Genomic DNA, 15,450 nt, shown 5'->3' on the forward strand with positions numbered 1-15,450 from the left:
AAGTCTTTAGTTTTCTATGTTGTTTCTTGTGTACTGTAATGTTTCCGTTTGTCTTTTTCTTTAAAGACATGGCGTCGTCAGTTTATTTTCAATCTATGAGTCTGAATGTCCCTCTCGTATCTTTAGCCCCTCTCTCTTGTAATAAATTTGAAATATTTGTAACTTATAAATTTTCTGTCGGACTAATTTTAACTTGTTCGCGGACAACTTTCTCAAATCAAACGACCAACATCTGCTTCTTTAATTAAAGGTAGAATATTGAAAAGTATCATACTCTATAGAGCACTTGGATACACTGTAACATTCTCAAAAGGGGTATATATTTTTCAAGTATGGACCCCCAATAAGCTCTGTTGGATTAACAAACAGCCAGTGCCTAAAGTTCTTATCCAACAAGACATATATAATTGTAAATTCTAATTCATATGTTATCTCTGCTGATTGGTTCGTATATGGTAACCCTCCGTTCTTTACATAGGAAAATAAAATAAAAATGGATATATTGTTTTGTAATTTTATTATAAAAGAATAAGCAGCTGCCAAGTAAGTAAATGGCGTAGTATCTAAAATCTAGAACAACGACATCTGCCATCTATACAATGTCGTCGTGAGTTTGAACAGGACCAACCATTTATGGCGTCACACTCGGCTTTGGTTGTGCATTCTGTAAGAAATCATTAAAAAAAGATTAGGCTTATTTTTGTAATTGTTAAACAGTTGTGTTTACATCAAAAGTATGTATAGTCAACAGTCGTTTCTATGAAGAGTTCATTTACCTATGTTCTAACTAATAACTCGACCAGAGAAGACAACTCACGGTATCAAACTACAACTGAGGAAATCTCCAAAGGTAACAAAACCGGGTACGTAGACAGGATGAACCTCTGTGCTTTTCATGTAACGTCCTTTGTGTTTTATTGTAAATTTGACTACAATATTCTGAAATTCAAACTTTTAGAACATGCTAACATATGCAAAACAAATTGGTTGAATGGTTTCAAAATTGTGTTTGCTTGCTGTCAACTGCCGATCATGTTTGCATATGCAAACTTCAGGATTTGAACACAAAAGAGGGCTCGCCTTCGTTTATCAACGAATAACAAATTGATTTTCTACAATTTCATTCTGATTGAGACATTATGATTTTCTCCTCGTAGGCATTTTTCAAAAGTCAAAGTGTAAAAATCTTATAACATCATACAAAATAACCATTACGCTTAAGGTACAATATATAGATTTGTTCTTGCATCTCTTAATTTCATGACTACTATTATCAATCGAACGGAATCAAAAGTCGATATACAAGTATTGATTATGACATAAATCATAGTGGATGCCATATATGTATGTAAAAAAAAGTTAAATCACAAAAAACGGAAACGGAAAGACCCTAATCAACTGGCAAAATCAAATCTCACACCAACATATTCTTGACTTGTTAGATATTTTGTATTTTGAAAAGGATTGTATTTTAATTATTAAAAATATGCATTTTTATTAAAAAATCATATTAATTTGTACAACCAAACATTTTTTTATATATTTGATGGAAATATACAGTTACTTTGAGTGTGTAGCAACAAATGTGGAAAAAATAAACCATTAAATGGAGAAAAAAAATAAACAATAAGCCTAATGTCTTTGAAGAGTTTGTGTTTGGAATCTATGGAATAACATGTAATCCGGAACACAAAAGAAAAGAGGACAATATAAACCACCAAAATATAGTTTATAATACTTCAGACAACAACAACCACTAGCTATCTCCTCTGTGAATAAAACAGACGTCCAAATACAAAGATATACACACAAACAACACTTGTTCAATGAAGGGGACATGCACAAAATGTCGTTTGGTTAATTTACGTTCTCAGAAACCTCCACCGTTACCTATTGAGACAGTTATCTTACTTTCAATAAATTGTTAATTTCTAGAAAACTTAACTTGTTCCTGTATGTTATTGGAAACATTGTTATTGTTCTTATTAAAATATAAGAAACTGTTTGCCTTAAACAAAAATCAACCAACCCATAACAGATTTATGGCGGATGTTTTTTAAGAAAACGAATGATTCAATACCATATTGAAATACAAAAAAGAAACCGTCCGAGTTGATTTGAGGGAAAAAGAACTTTATTATTATTTGATATTGGTCATCTTTATGAAATAATATTATTTAGTGTGTCATATTGATAATCCTTCTTACCTTGTCCCCCGTCAGAGCTGTGTAGACAGGTACACGTGTTTGATACACATGCCTTATGCCAATTATTTTCACATGTTACGTGTCCACATTCCCGATCAGGATTATTAGTTGGACAATCCTAACAGCGGCTGTAACCTAGATATGCAAATATAAAGAATTAAAACAATTGTCGTCTCTGCTTGTACTTTTATCTTTCAATTAACCCTGGAAACAAACCTTGTCGAAGTCAAGTTAATAAAATCTTTATTCCATATGAAACCAAAAGCATTAGTTTTACGATTTGTGGCGACAGTAAAATCATAAACATAGAAATACTTAGTCTGTTATTGTAGATTTATGACTGCAATTTGAAAAACAAAGTATGTAGGGTGGAGAAGTCTGATAAATATCTAATATAATAGTATAAGGAGGGAAAATTATAAGAGTTGTAGTTTGGCCCTTTTATTTTAAATAAAGTTAACCTTATATCTTTTCAACATAGTGCCAATCTAATTTATAAACAAAAAGTGCAAAAGTCGTTTGAACTGAATATTTATTTTATTCCTGGTTAAAGTATGATTATTAAGGCACCGTTTGTTTTTGTTGCAAAATTCCAATTCCTTAACCAAAATAATTGCAATATAACATGCAATACCACATAATTAACCCCAGTAGTTTCTAAACTGCATAAAAAGACTATGCAAAACTAAACTTTTAAATGACATAAAGCTAAATTTGTAAGGAATGTATGCATTGACAAAAAAAGGACTAGCATTTCCAAAGGAACAAAATTGAAGATGGGTACACATATAATATGTTTATTTTATTTAGGTACTCAATACTTTTGCAACTAGATGGCATAGACTATATACTTAAATACACGCAAACGGCAATAATACAAAACTCTTTATATCAACGTTATCTTTTGGCTTACCCATAATACAGACAACAAGGAAAGCAATTATAATCTTCATGGTTTATCTTTCACGTAGCAACTTATTATGCTTGACATGGGTTAAGTTTATATACGACAAAATTGTATTCTGTGCGTGCATTGAAATAGATAAAGTCCTCACGTTAGACCTAAAAGAACTATTGTTTCACATTTAGGACGGTCGGAAGGTGTGATGTATTAGATATTGTAGATAAAACAGATTGAAATTAGAATTATCCCATTTCAAATTTCACATAATGCCAAGTTAGAATTTCTTAGTGCTTGTAGGTAGTTGATGCATTTATAGAAATGTTTATTTGATTGATTCCTAATTGAATTGCTTAGGGTTAAGTGACAAATAGTTTATAATATTCACAAAATTAAGAATATTCTCTTCAAATTTGTTATCATCTATTTAGACGTATCTTCGACTGGATAGATTTATGTTTTTGCCCTTTAAAGTGAAATAAATATAGGGGTCAAGTAAAATGACAAAGTAACAATTAATATATGATGTGCGCATTTGATTACACGTAACTGATTTAATCATTCCTGAATAAGGTTTTGTCAATACGTTCATCTTGGAATAACAAAGCATGTATAGATTTAGGAAAGCAGGTTGGGTCAATTTAAAAAAAAAGTCGATTCCAACAAAACATTGTATTCAACGAGCACAAAAAATTATGCAGTCTATACTCCCCTTTCGCCATGCTTCAATGATGTAGGCCGAGACACGTTCAGATAGGTTAGTTGGGTCGAGTAATGACATTTTATCAAAAATCTCTGTTACAAGAAATTGGTGAAGAAATAAATGATAAAATGTTAATTTCATTTATTAGCTCTGGGTGGATATCTCTGATGGTGGACTATTAGAATCTGAGAGTATCATCAGTTTAGTAGTATTTGATTCAGGGCTAACATGATTTTTAGCATATATACGTGAATTCCCCGTTGATAAATTACTACTAAACTGAGGTTCCACCTCCAATTCAACTTTGTACTTGTTTCGGCTTTCAAACTTTTGTATCTGGGCGTCACTAGTAAGTCTTATGTGGACAAAATGAACTTCTGGCGTATTAAAATTTTAAACTTGTTGCATTTTCTATGCTATTATTCGTGTGTTTCTTTGTCAATTATGTTCTCCTATTTATTTATATTGTAGACCTGTAATGTTGTGTTGTCATTTTAATGTTATATTTCACATGGCCATAAAAGAGGGAGGTTTGGCATTAGACAAAACCAGGTTCAACCCACCATTTTTCCCTTTAAAAATGTCCTGTACCAAGTCAAGAATATGACCATTGTTATTTTATAGTTCGTTTCTGTGTGTGTTACATTTTAACGTTGTGTTTCCGCTGTGCCGTTTGTTTTTTCTTATTTTTGAGTGTGAATTCACTATAAGACGTGTCACGGTAATTATCTATACCAAATTCATCTATTTGCTTTTGATGTTATATTTGTTATTCTCATAGGATTTTGTCTGATACTGAGTCCGTTTCTGTGTGTGTTACATTTTAATGTTGTGTCGTTGTTCTCCTCTTATATTTAATGCGTTTCCCTTAGTTTTAGTTTGTTACCCCGATTTTGTTTTTTGTCCATGGATTTATGAGTTTTGAACAGCGGTATACTACTGTTGCCTTTTTTTTTTCTTTTGAGTGTCACTAATGAGTCTTGTGTAGACGAAACGGGCGTCTGGTTACACAATTTTAGATCTGATATCTATGATGTGTTTATTTAGCGGCATTTCGCAGAGCTTTTGGGTTTCGCTTGTTTTTATAGGTTCTAAAGATTCTGAGTTTTTAAACAGCCTTGGCTTTAAATGTTGATGACTGAGCGTTTCTGATGATTAAATAAAAAAGCGCATCGGACGCACGAGCATATTTGGCCTTCTAAACTCTTTAAATGGTCGTCACTGATGATACTTTTGTTGACGAAACGCGCATCTGGCGCAAATATAGAATTCTAATCCTGGTGTTTTTTATGAGTTTACGTACAACCAAATATTCTAATCTCGCAATAGTCTAAAATATTTTTTTTATTTTCATACCTTTTACAAACCTATGCTTTACTCTTCACTAAACACAAATGGAACGAATAAGTCCAAATGATATAATAAAAAGGAAACCCCTATACAAATATCTCGTTTAAAAGAGAGGCAAAAGATACGAAAGGGACCTTCAAACTCATAAGTAGAAAATAAACTGATTAGTCATGGCTAAAAAAACAAAAAGCGACCAACAGACAAACAACAGTTCTCAAATCACAACATTGAAAACTATGAATTCTTCAATTATGATAGTTGTTGCCCAATGAAATGAATTTTTAGACACTTATTGACTTGTTGGTCTTCAAAATAGGTTTATAAGAATTTAAAGTCCGTATTTTCGTGTAACAATGTCATTTTAATGTTATTTTGAACATTACCATAAAAGCGGGAGGTTTGGCATCACAAGCCCAGTAGTCAGCACTTCGGTGTTGACATGAATATAAATTATATTGTCATTTTTATAAATTTCCTGCTACAAACTTTGATTTTTCGAAAAACTAAAGATTTTCTTATCCCAGGAATAGATTACCTTAGCCGTAATTGGCACAACTTTTTGGAATTTTGGGTCCGCAATGCTCCTCAACTTTGTACATGTTTGGCTTTATAACTATTTTGGTATGATCGTCGCTGATGAGTCTTGTGTAGACGAAACGCGCGTCTGGCGTATTAAATAATAATCCTGGTACCTTTGATAACTATTGGCATGCCACAAAACCAGGTTCAACCCACCATTTTTTTTATTATTTAAATGTCCTGTTCCAAGTCAGGAAAATGGCCATTGTTATATATTATAGTTCTGTGTGTGTCACACTTTAATGTTGTTTTTTCTGTTGACTCGTAGTTTTCTCCTTATATTTGATGAGTGTCCCTCAGTTTTGGTTTTTCTTTTTTTTTAAGGATTTGTTTTTTTTTCTCAATCAATTTATGAATTTCGAACAGCGGTATATTACCGTTGTCTTTATTTTTCATTGCAAGACGGCCACAGCTTCAGAAATTTTTGTGATGATTACAAACACTTTTTACACGACAATAAGACGAAAGACATATGATTTTTTTATTTTATATCTTGATAGATATAAGTTAACAGGTTCAGAAAAGATATCATACTAAGGGATAGCAATTCTACTTTTGACTAAACTTTTGAAAACGTGTGATATTTTCGCCTTCTATTTTTGCAATGTTCTATAGCATATACATGCAGGTTGTTGCCATGTATATACACTTTTCGTTTTCTTCAAAAATATATCAACAACCATGGAAAATACTGATTGCATACATACATATGCACATACATGACGCAAATGGCCCATGACCACAATTAATAATCCTGTATTTCGTTGCCACGACTAAAGTTCCCTTCATCATTTAAAGTGTACATGTATTTTTCTTTTTGTTTCTCCTTCTCATACATTCCTTAGTTTTAAAGGGGTTGAACTGAAAGAAGAGAGCTGAAATAAACTTTAACTTTTTTTATTTTTACTGATTTTGTGCTATTGTAAATTTGTGTATGTTTTTCTGTCATTTATGCTAAAGTGCTTTGTCTAGATGCCTTTTGTGCTTCCTTGTTACAAAAAAAAGTGATAGTGATTAAAATTATAACACAATGTTGGTTTCTGTTCCCCTATATTTGACATGTTTTCCTATAAGGTCTGTCTGTTTTGTTCACGCATCGTTGTCAATACAATGGTATTTGATGCGAATGACATACAAGTGAGAGGTTTACCTAGCTATAAAACCAGGTTTAATCCACCATTTTCTACATAAGAAACTGTCTGTCCCAAAGCAGGCATATGACAGTTGTTATCGATTTATTTGATGTGTATGAGCTTTGACTTTGCAATTTGATTAGGAACTTTCCGTTTTGAATGTTCCTCGGAATTCAGTATTTTTGTGATTTTACTTCTATTTTAATTTGGAAAGAGTGATTAGGCCAGGTGCAAAAAGGTAATTTTTAAAATTTCTCCATAGGAGTATGGGTGTTAATCTGCTTAATGTTGTTATAGTAATGAAGATTATAACATAATGTTGACTGTTGTATCCTTGTTTTTTTACATGCTAACATATTACGTCTGGTTTCTTTCATACATTGTTGTCAATATGATATAATTGTATGCGACTTTCATATACGTGAGAGGTTTAGCTAGATATTGACCCAGGTTTTATCCACCATTTTCGACAGAAGAAAATGCCTGTAAGAAGTCAGGAATTTTACAGTCGCTTTCCTTTCTTTTGATGTGTTTGAGCTTTTGATTGTGGCATTTAGTAAGAGACTTTCCTATTTGATTTTTCCTCTGAGTTATGCTAGTGATTTTACTGTTTGACGTCACGTTCCACAATTTAGCTAGACGATGTCAAGGTCACATACGAATTCAAATTGTATTCACTATGGTGATCGTATCTATCCCGTTGAAACAGAAATAAATGATACTCCAGATACAGTTCTCCATCATTTTTGTCTTAAATGTCATATGGACAATAAGTGTTGATCTAGAAGTAAGGTTGATGACATAATATGTTTTTCAATAATACAACAATGAACTAGTCCTTTCTATGTTGTACGACCTGCAAATGAAGTATATATCACAAAATAATTGGTTGAGTTTTATTTAACTTTTGCATTGTCAATATTTTGTCATCCTGGGTCCTTTTATAGCTTAATATGTTGTATAGGATATTTTTTAAGATATGTAGTTGCTCACACCATTGCCCGTCAGTTAATGGTAAACAGATGTCTCACTAACTTACATTCTATATCTCCTTATCTTTTAATTTTTAGTTCAAAATACACAAGTAAAATTAAAATTAAGAATGGAAATGGGGAATGTGTCAAAGAGACAACAACCCGACCAAAAAAAAACAACAGCAGAGGGTCACCAACAGGTCTTCAATGTAGCGAGAAATTCCCACACCCGGAGGCGTCCTTCAGCTGGCCCCTAAACAAATATATACTAGTCCAGTGATAATGAACGCCATACTAAACTCCAAATTGTACACAAGAAACTAAAATTAAAATAATACAAGACTAACAAAGGCCAGAGGCTCCTGAATTGGGATAGGCGCAAAAATGCGGCGGGGTTAAACATATTTGTGAGATCTCAACCCTCCCCCTATACCTCTAACCAATGTAGAAAAGTAAACGCATAACAATACGCACATTAAAATTCAGTTCAAGAGAAGTCCGAGTCTGATGTCAGGAGATGTAACCAAAGAAAATAAACAAAATGACAATAATACATAAATAACAACAGACTACTAGCAGTTAACTGACATGCCAGCTTCAGACTTCAATTAAACTGACTGAAAGATTATGATTTCATCATATGAACATCAGGCACAATCCTTCCCGTTAGGGGTTTAGTATCATACCATCATAACTTGTATGTAACATAAAATAACACTTTGAGAGATGATAAATAGCGTGTTATATTCAGTTTATTATATTTTGCTAATTAGTGCTGGTAATGATAGTCAAAGCAGTACAAATAAAATACTCAGTACATAACTGACAAAACGTAATGAGTGATTAATACACGGAAAACACGTAGTGTTGATATCGTCACCATTATGTGTTGGTCATATGCACTTTACTTAAGTGGGCAATAGTCCTGTTTTAACAATGTAAACATCAGCATGTGATTTAACAGCCGGTTTCACACTTATTTTAACTTCAAATTGTAATCATATATAATAAAAATAAAGTCAGTTTGATAGAAACAAATCTTTAAGTAGTATAGTCCGCCTAAGAATCAGGCAGATACCAAATAATGTTAGGAACATGAACTTTGTCAATCTGATGCATTATTTGCATATAAACAGTTATTCCTAACAAATTTAAGTTGTATGGTTAAAAAAAAGTGGTTTATATTATTGTTTTTCTGTTAGAGCATGTCATATTGTGCCTTAATTATGTCTTTATCAATATAATATAAAAGTACGGCAATTAATATATCTTATTTACGAAAATCTTGAAAAACGGATTGGAAACTGTATTATCTTAAATAAAAATATAGAAAAGAAAGTTTATTTATTGAATGACTGAACTCATTAGTGCTAGCTTTGGAATGCTATTTTGTATTAATATGAACTTATTTTACTAGCCTTGTAGTCATTGCTTTGCCACTGAGAACATGAGTTAACCGATACATTACTTTTTTCGTGAGCTCATTTATTCCCGTTGAATTCACAGGGTTAAACCTGGTTTCATAGCTAACTAAACCTTCCAATTGATAGAATACCAGAATTTATACAAATAAAACATTTTTATTTCGAAAATCTGTTTAATTTAAATAGCCTTTATAAGTCTTTAATATCATTTGTTCCAACTGCTGATATTTTGTTTCCTTTTTCGTAACGGATGTCGTCTTGCACCTGTTCTCGGATTCGAGTACCTCTGATGATTCTTATGTGGACTCAAAACTTGTTTGGTGTGACAATTTTTCAAGTCTTATATCTTTGATGAGGGTTTTGTTAAATTACTGGGCTATGCAATTGCTGGTGGAATAATCATGCAAGAGGGTATCACCACCCTAGTGATCGGTACTTATAAACCTGACATGAAATATTAACGAAACGTTAATTTTCTTATAATTTACTGTGGATAACACGCTGAAATCATTCAAAACACAAATTTGTTCCTATCCCTAAATATAGATTCGACACCGCTATTGTATTTTTCTAAATTTGACAAGATAAACATTTTTTTTTAAAGATTTTGTTAATTATATAAATGAAGTTCTATATATTCGTATGTACATGATACACTGTAAGTCGTTAAATCGATATAATGAAAATATGTAAATTCTGTGAACAAACAATTTAATCAAATCAAAATCTGCTACATCTACAAGTGCCATCAATGCAATGACGACGGTTCATTTGACAGTTCCAGTTAGCTACTGCATCACACTCTGCTTTAGTAGTACATGCTATATAAAATAAATATTTGATTTTTAAATCAAAAAGGTTTACTGACGGACACAATAGTTAACAAAGGTACTAGGATTATAATTTATTACGCCAGACGCGCGTTTCGTCTACATAAGACTCATCAGTGACGCTCATATCAAAATATTTACACAACATTCTGGCGACGAAATTATTATAAATTGACTGTATGCCTACTTTTATTCTAGAAAAATGACACAAAGTCCCTCTGTTAAAGAGTTTTTCCCTCACCGATCCGTACATGGATATTGATCAAGAACATTAAACATAAAACAAGTTTAAAGGTAAATAGTACATAGAATAGCATGCGCATACATGTTTGTCAACAATTCCTGTATACCTTAAATACTCACTCGAAAATTGTAATCCTAACTACCTCATTGTTTATAATATCAGCGCGCCCTTTTCTCAAATGGCGAATTACGTCACTTATAAATCAATCCAGAAAAGGTGTTAATTATTCCAGATTATCATTTCACACTATTAAATTATTGTGAATAAATGAAGAGTTCTAATAAAAATGTTTCACTAATGTTTTTTTAGTGATCAGATGTGTTTCAACTTACTGTTTGAAGTGTTTTGAAGACAAGTACACTGGCCATTATTACAGGCTAAATGCCATCCTGATTCACAATTGAGATGAGAGCACTGATTGTCCAAATTAGTGTTACCTGTACATGGTTCTCCAGTAACAATAGCTGTAAATAATCATTTCATATTAAACAATACTGAAAGAACATACAATGCATTCTTTCATAAATATGAAAGCAGAATACCAAAGTCGATTTACTCTTTATAAAGATTGAATATAATTTAGCAATTTGCACATACTAGTACATGTTAATATCTCTAATAATTTTTATTAATGTTTCTACTCGCAAGTTTTCCAAATGCCGATAGCCATATTTTTGTACGATTTTTGTTAGTTTATTATTTTTTGGGGGGTGGGGGTCTGTAATCTATATGCAACATTTTGAGTTTAAATAAGTATTCAAAAGGTATATAGGCGGGGGAAAATATAATTAATTACAAAACAAAATAGACAGTTACTGAAACTAATATAAACTGATTAAGCATGCAAGTAACCCTAAGTAAATGTATATGATGGTTAGGCTTTGTCTCTCATGAAAGTTCTAAGGAATCGTGGATGCCAGTTTTTAGTTCGAGTCAATAAAACATGAAGAAAATAAAGTAATTAAGAGTGCAATGAAAACAAACGAATTAATTCCAGATTAATAACAATGGCAATTTTTAAAGAAACATATTCGAACTAAATATGACCATTAGGAATGTCTTGGGGAGAATCGAAAAATAAACTTATGTAGTGGAGAAATGTGGAAGTATTTAAAGGTGATTATAATCCTTGCCTATTTGATATTTTGTTCTGCTTAGTTATCGAGACATTTTGTAAACTAACAGGAATGCAGGGAAGAACTGATCAAGAGACGGTATCTATATTAGTAGGTCTGTTCGGAGGAAAACTAAATATTACTCAAACATTTTTTTTTAGATTTTACATCCTTAAGCATCCAAGTATTAAATCGTTACTCACCCAAAAGACAGACAGCTAAGAAAGCAATTGCAGTCTGCATTGTTATTATGTAACAATTGTAATGAAATTTAAGTATTTTAACCTTTATAAAGGAATTACTGGTAAATACTGGAAGTCTGTGTCGTGCATTCCCATAGATTGAAATGTCACGGTTTGTCTATAATAGTAACTGCTTCACGTTAATTACGATACGAACCTCGTCATCAGTACATGTTAAGATAAATCACGAATCAAAATAAAAAAAAAGTATTTTACTTTACCTTGACAGTTAACAGTAACAAGGCAAATGTCAATTCCTGTCAAAACAATGACATATATACCTTTGTTTAGGTTAGTTAATTTATTTGTCAGAGTAATGAGGGTTACGAATTGTGAAACTTCATGATAAGGTCGGTTTCTTTTTAACTTATGAATAACTGGTCTTTTTTCATCATTGCAACATGTTTTCTAATATCGCTGACTTAATTATTTCCAGTCTAAACGAGACGTATATCATAGTTAGTTCAGTCCAAATCTGACTTTCTGCCAAATCACGTCCACTAAACATATAAAATAAGTATAACGCTGGCTACTACATTTTATGAAACAACGTTGGAGATCAATCCTCTTGATTTGAATATGAAATTTTAAAATAAAATGATTGATAAGTCAAACACTTTATACCATGGAAATGTCTTTGATAGTTTTTATATTCAAAAACGTTATGAAAGGTACCAGGACTATTATTAAATACGCCAGACGCGTGTTTCGTCTACATAAAAATCATCAGTGGCGATCAGATCAAAAAAGTAATAAAGCCACACAAGTACAAATTTGAAAAGACCATAAGGATTTTTAATAATTTTCATCGAATTTACAGCACCTTAGAGTACCTGAATAGATTTTAAAACACTTATCACTGACAACTTTATTCTTCAGTATTATAGAATGCTTGTCTTGCTAAACCAAGTAACCTAAACAGATTTCACGATACAATATATGAGCTTCCTAAATGTTAAAAAACAATAAATAAACGATTAATAAAGGCAACAGTAGTATACCGCTGTTCAAAAAATGAAACCGAACGATATGAAAGGAAAAACAACCAATTGATACAGGTATGTTGAGAAACAAAACGAAATGTATAAAAAAAAGACATGAATAAGTTTCCCTTTCTTATGTTGGATTAAAGCGTGATCATTGACGGTTGAAGTCCTGTTATATGCACGAAAGTTTCTCACTAACACAAAGAAAAGAAGTCGAGCGCGAATTCGTGCCTTTTATATTTCTAATAACTTAGTAATGGACTAAAAATGAGACTCAGTGAAAAAAGTTTCATTTAAGTTTTGAAAATTCTTCTATGACTATATGGGCTGACATAGAAACATTTGACGATACAATATCTCCTGATGAGTATGTATCTGTAGACTAGATTATTATATTTGGAAATAATAAATGTGGACATAAGTATAACAAAAATACGGAACTCATAGGTGATTTTATGAAGCGGAAGTCCATAAAAACTGACAAAAGCATACTTTTTCAACCAAACAGAAAGAGTGAATCGTTTGTAATATTTTTACTTGGTACAGCCATATTCCAAAGAAAATTCAGAGTATAACCTGATGTTGAAGCTAGCTAAACCTCTAAACAGAGGTAATCGAAACCGTATTGATGCTTTCCCCCTTCATATTTCTATACAAGAACTCTTCAAAGACAACAGGCATATATATTGGATGCCAGATACGCGTTTCGTCTGTAAAAATTATCAGTGATGCTCGAATATTAAAGTATAAAGTTCCAATTAAAGTACGAAGTTGACGAGAGTCAATTAACAGTTTGAATAAAGTACATATCTTTTTTTCAGAAAATAACGAATAGACGATATGGCTATCGCAACGGTTTTGATATGTATATACACACCATAATATGTATGTACAACACACAGAAAATTACAATATAAATTCAACTGTTACAATCGCAGTTTTCTTAGACCCTTGTTGTTAGTCACCTTGTAGCAACGGTTTAAAATGCAAGTAAATTAAACCAGATATGACGTATATATTTTAGTTCATGTTGAACTCTTCAATTCAATATGCAAATAAGGAAATAATTATCCACCAGAGATTAAACGAAGTGGATATAAGCAGTTATAGGCAACCATACATCCTTGAACAATATGTTAAACTAACACATTTAATACCATATAGTAGGCTTTAAAAAGCCCCGAAATTAGAAATGTGAAACAAATCAAACGAAAAAACTCAGGGCCACATTTTTCATGAAACAATTTACGAAAAACAAATGACACAGACATGAACCAAAGGCTACTAGTATCAAACCATTGCAGGCTTCTGACTAGGGATATGTACATAATCAATGTTGTGAGGCTAACATGTTTGTGAGCGCACAACCCTTCCATAGTTAATATGTTGAACTCCTCAAGGTCATCGAAATTCAAATAACAGATACAAAAGTAAAATAACAAAAATACCGAACTTCGAGGAAAATTCAAAACGGACAGTCCGTGATCAAAAGGCAAAATCAAAAGCTCAGGCACATCAAACAAATGGATAACAATTGTCATATTCCTGACTTAGTACATGCATTTTCTTATGTAGAAAATGGTGGATTCAACCTTGCTTTAAAGCTAGCTACATCTCTCACTTTTGTGACAGTCACACTAAATTCCATTATATTGACAACTATATTTGAACAAAACAAACAGACAAAATAGGTAAAATTGTCAAAAATAAGGATACAGCAGTCAACAGTGTGTTTTAATTTCAATCACTGTCAAAACAAACAAAACCAGTTCTTAATCATTGTAAAAACAAACAAATTCAGTTCTACATCATATATTTACTTACATCTAGCAATTGCCAACAAGAGTAATTCAGAACAAAATTTCAAGACAAAGGCGATGATTGAAGTTACAAATTGTGAACTTTCTGCTTTTTTGTGGCAACATTTCATCAGCGCCCGCATATGGAGTATATATCTCCCAGTTGATATGATATTCAAGAGCATTCATTTTCCCTACATGATTTCCTCGATTTATGGAAGCTGCTCACAAAGAGCTCTAAGTGTTGATGTTGAAATCATTTAGCTTTTGGCTGCCATGACGTTGTCAGTTTATTTTCGACCTGTTTTTATTATTTAGTTTGAATGCTCCTTTGAAATTGTTTGCCTCTCTTTCATTCCTCTAGAATGTATGATTGGTTTTGAATAAGATTTTTCAGTAGCTGTGAGATCTCATGGATCAATACTTGCCGTTAACATGACTTATATATATTTCTTCTCTAGACCTTCAAATCAACAATGAAAAGGGAGATTTAAAAAAAAGCATATGTTTTCCATTCGCTTGTAAAAAATAACTGCTAGTAATCGTCTACTTGCATTACGTGAAAATATTTAAAAGCAAAGCTAACTCAGATCAAATAACCCTAGGAAAATGTTTTCATTGTTTTAATCACTGCGTTTGTGTCAAATATTTTGAAATTTTTGTTCTACAATGCTCTTCAACTTTGTATTTGTTTTAGCTTATTTGATCTGAGCGAAACTGTTTAGTCGTATGTACACGAGACGTGCGGCTGGCGTATCAAAGTATAAGCATATTATCTTTGATAACTATTTACATCACTGGATCGATGCCACTGCTGTTTAGCGTTTCGTCATCGAGGGTATCACCAACCCAGTAGTCAGCACTTCAGTTTTGACATGAATATGAATTATATGGTCATTTTTTTATAATTTTACTGTTTGCAAAAGTATTAATTATTCGAAATACTAAGAATTTTGTCATCTG

General features: G+C 32.0%; 1 long non-coding RNA gene across 1 annotated transcript; it reads right to left on the bottom strand.

The window, feature by feature from the left end:
* Positions 1–502: 502 nt before the first annotated feature.
* LOC143070505 (uncharacterized) lies at positions 503–3,174 on the bottom strand. Its single transcript, XR_012976555.1, has 3 exons — positions 3,121–3,174; positions 2,208–2,342; positions 503–664 (listed from the first exon to the last, which is right to left on the bottom strand). It is a non-coding gene; the product is annotated as an uncharacterized LOC143070505 (long non-coding RNA).
* Positions 3,175–15,450: the final 12,276 nt, after the last annotated feature.

The sequence above is a fragment of the Mytilus galloprovincialis genome, chromosome 4 (genome assembly GCF_965363235.1).
Source record: "Mytilus galloprovincialis chromosome 4, xbMytGall1.hap1.1, whole genome shotgun sequence".
Classification (NCBI taxonomy): domain Eukaryota; kingdom Metazoa; phylum Mollusca; class Bivalvia; order Mytilida; family Mytilidae; genus Mytilus; species Mytilus galloprovincialis.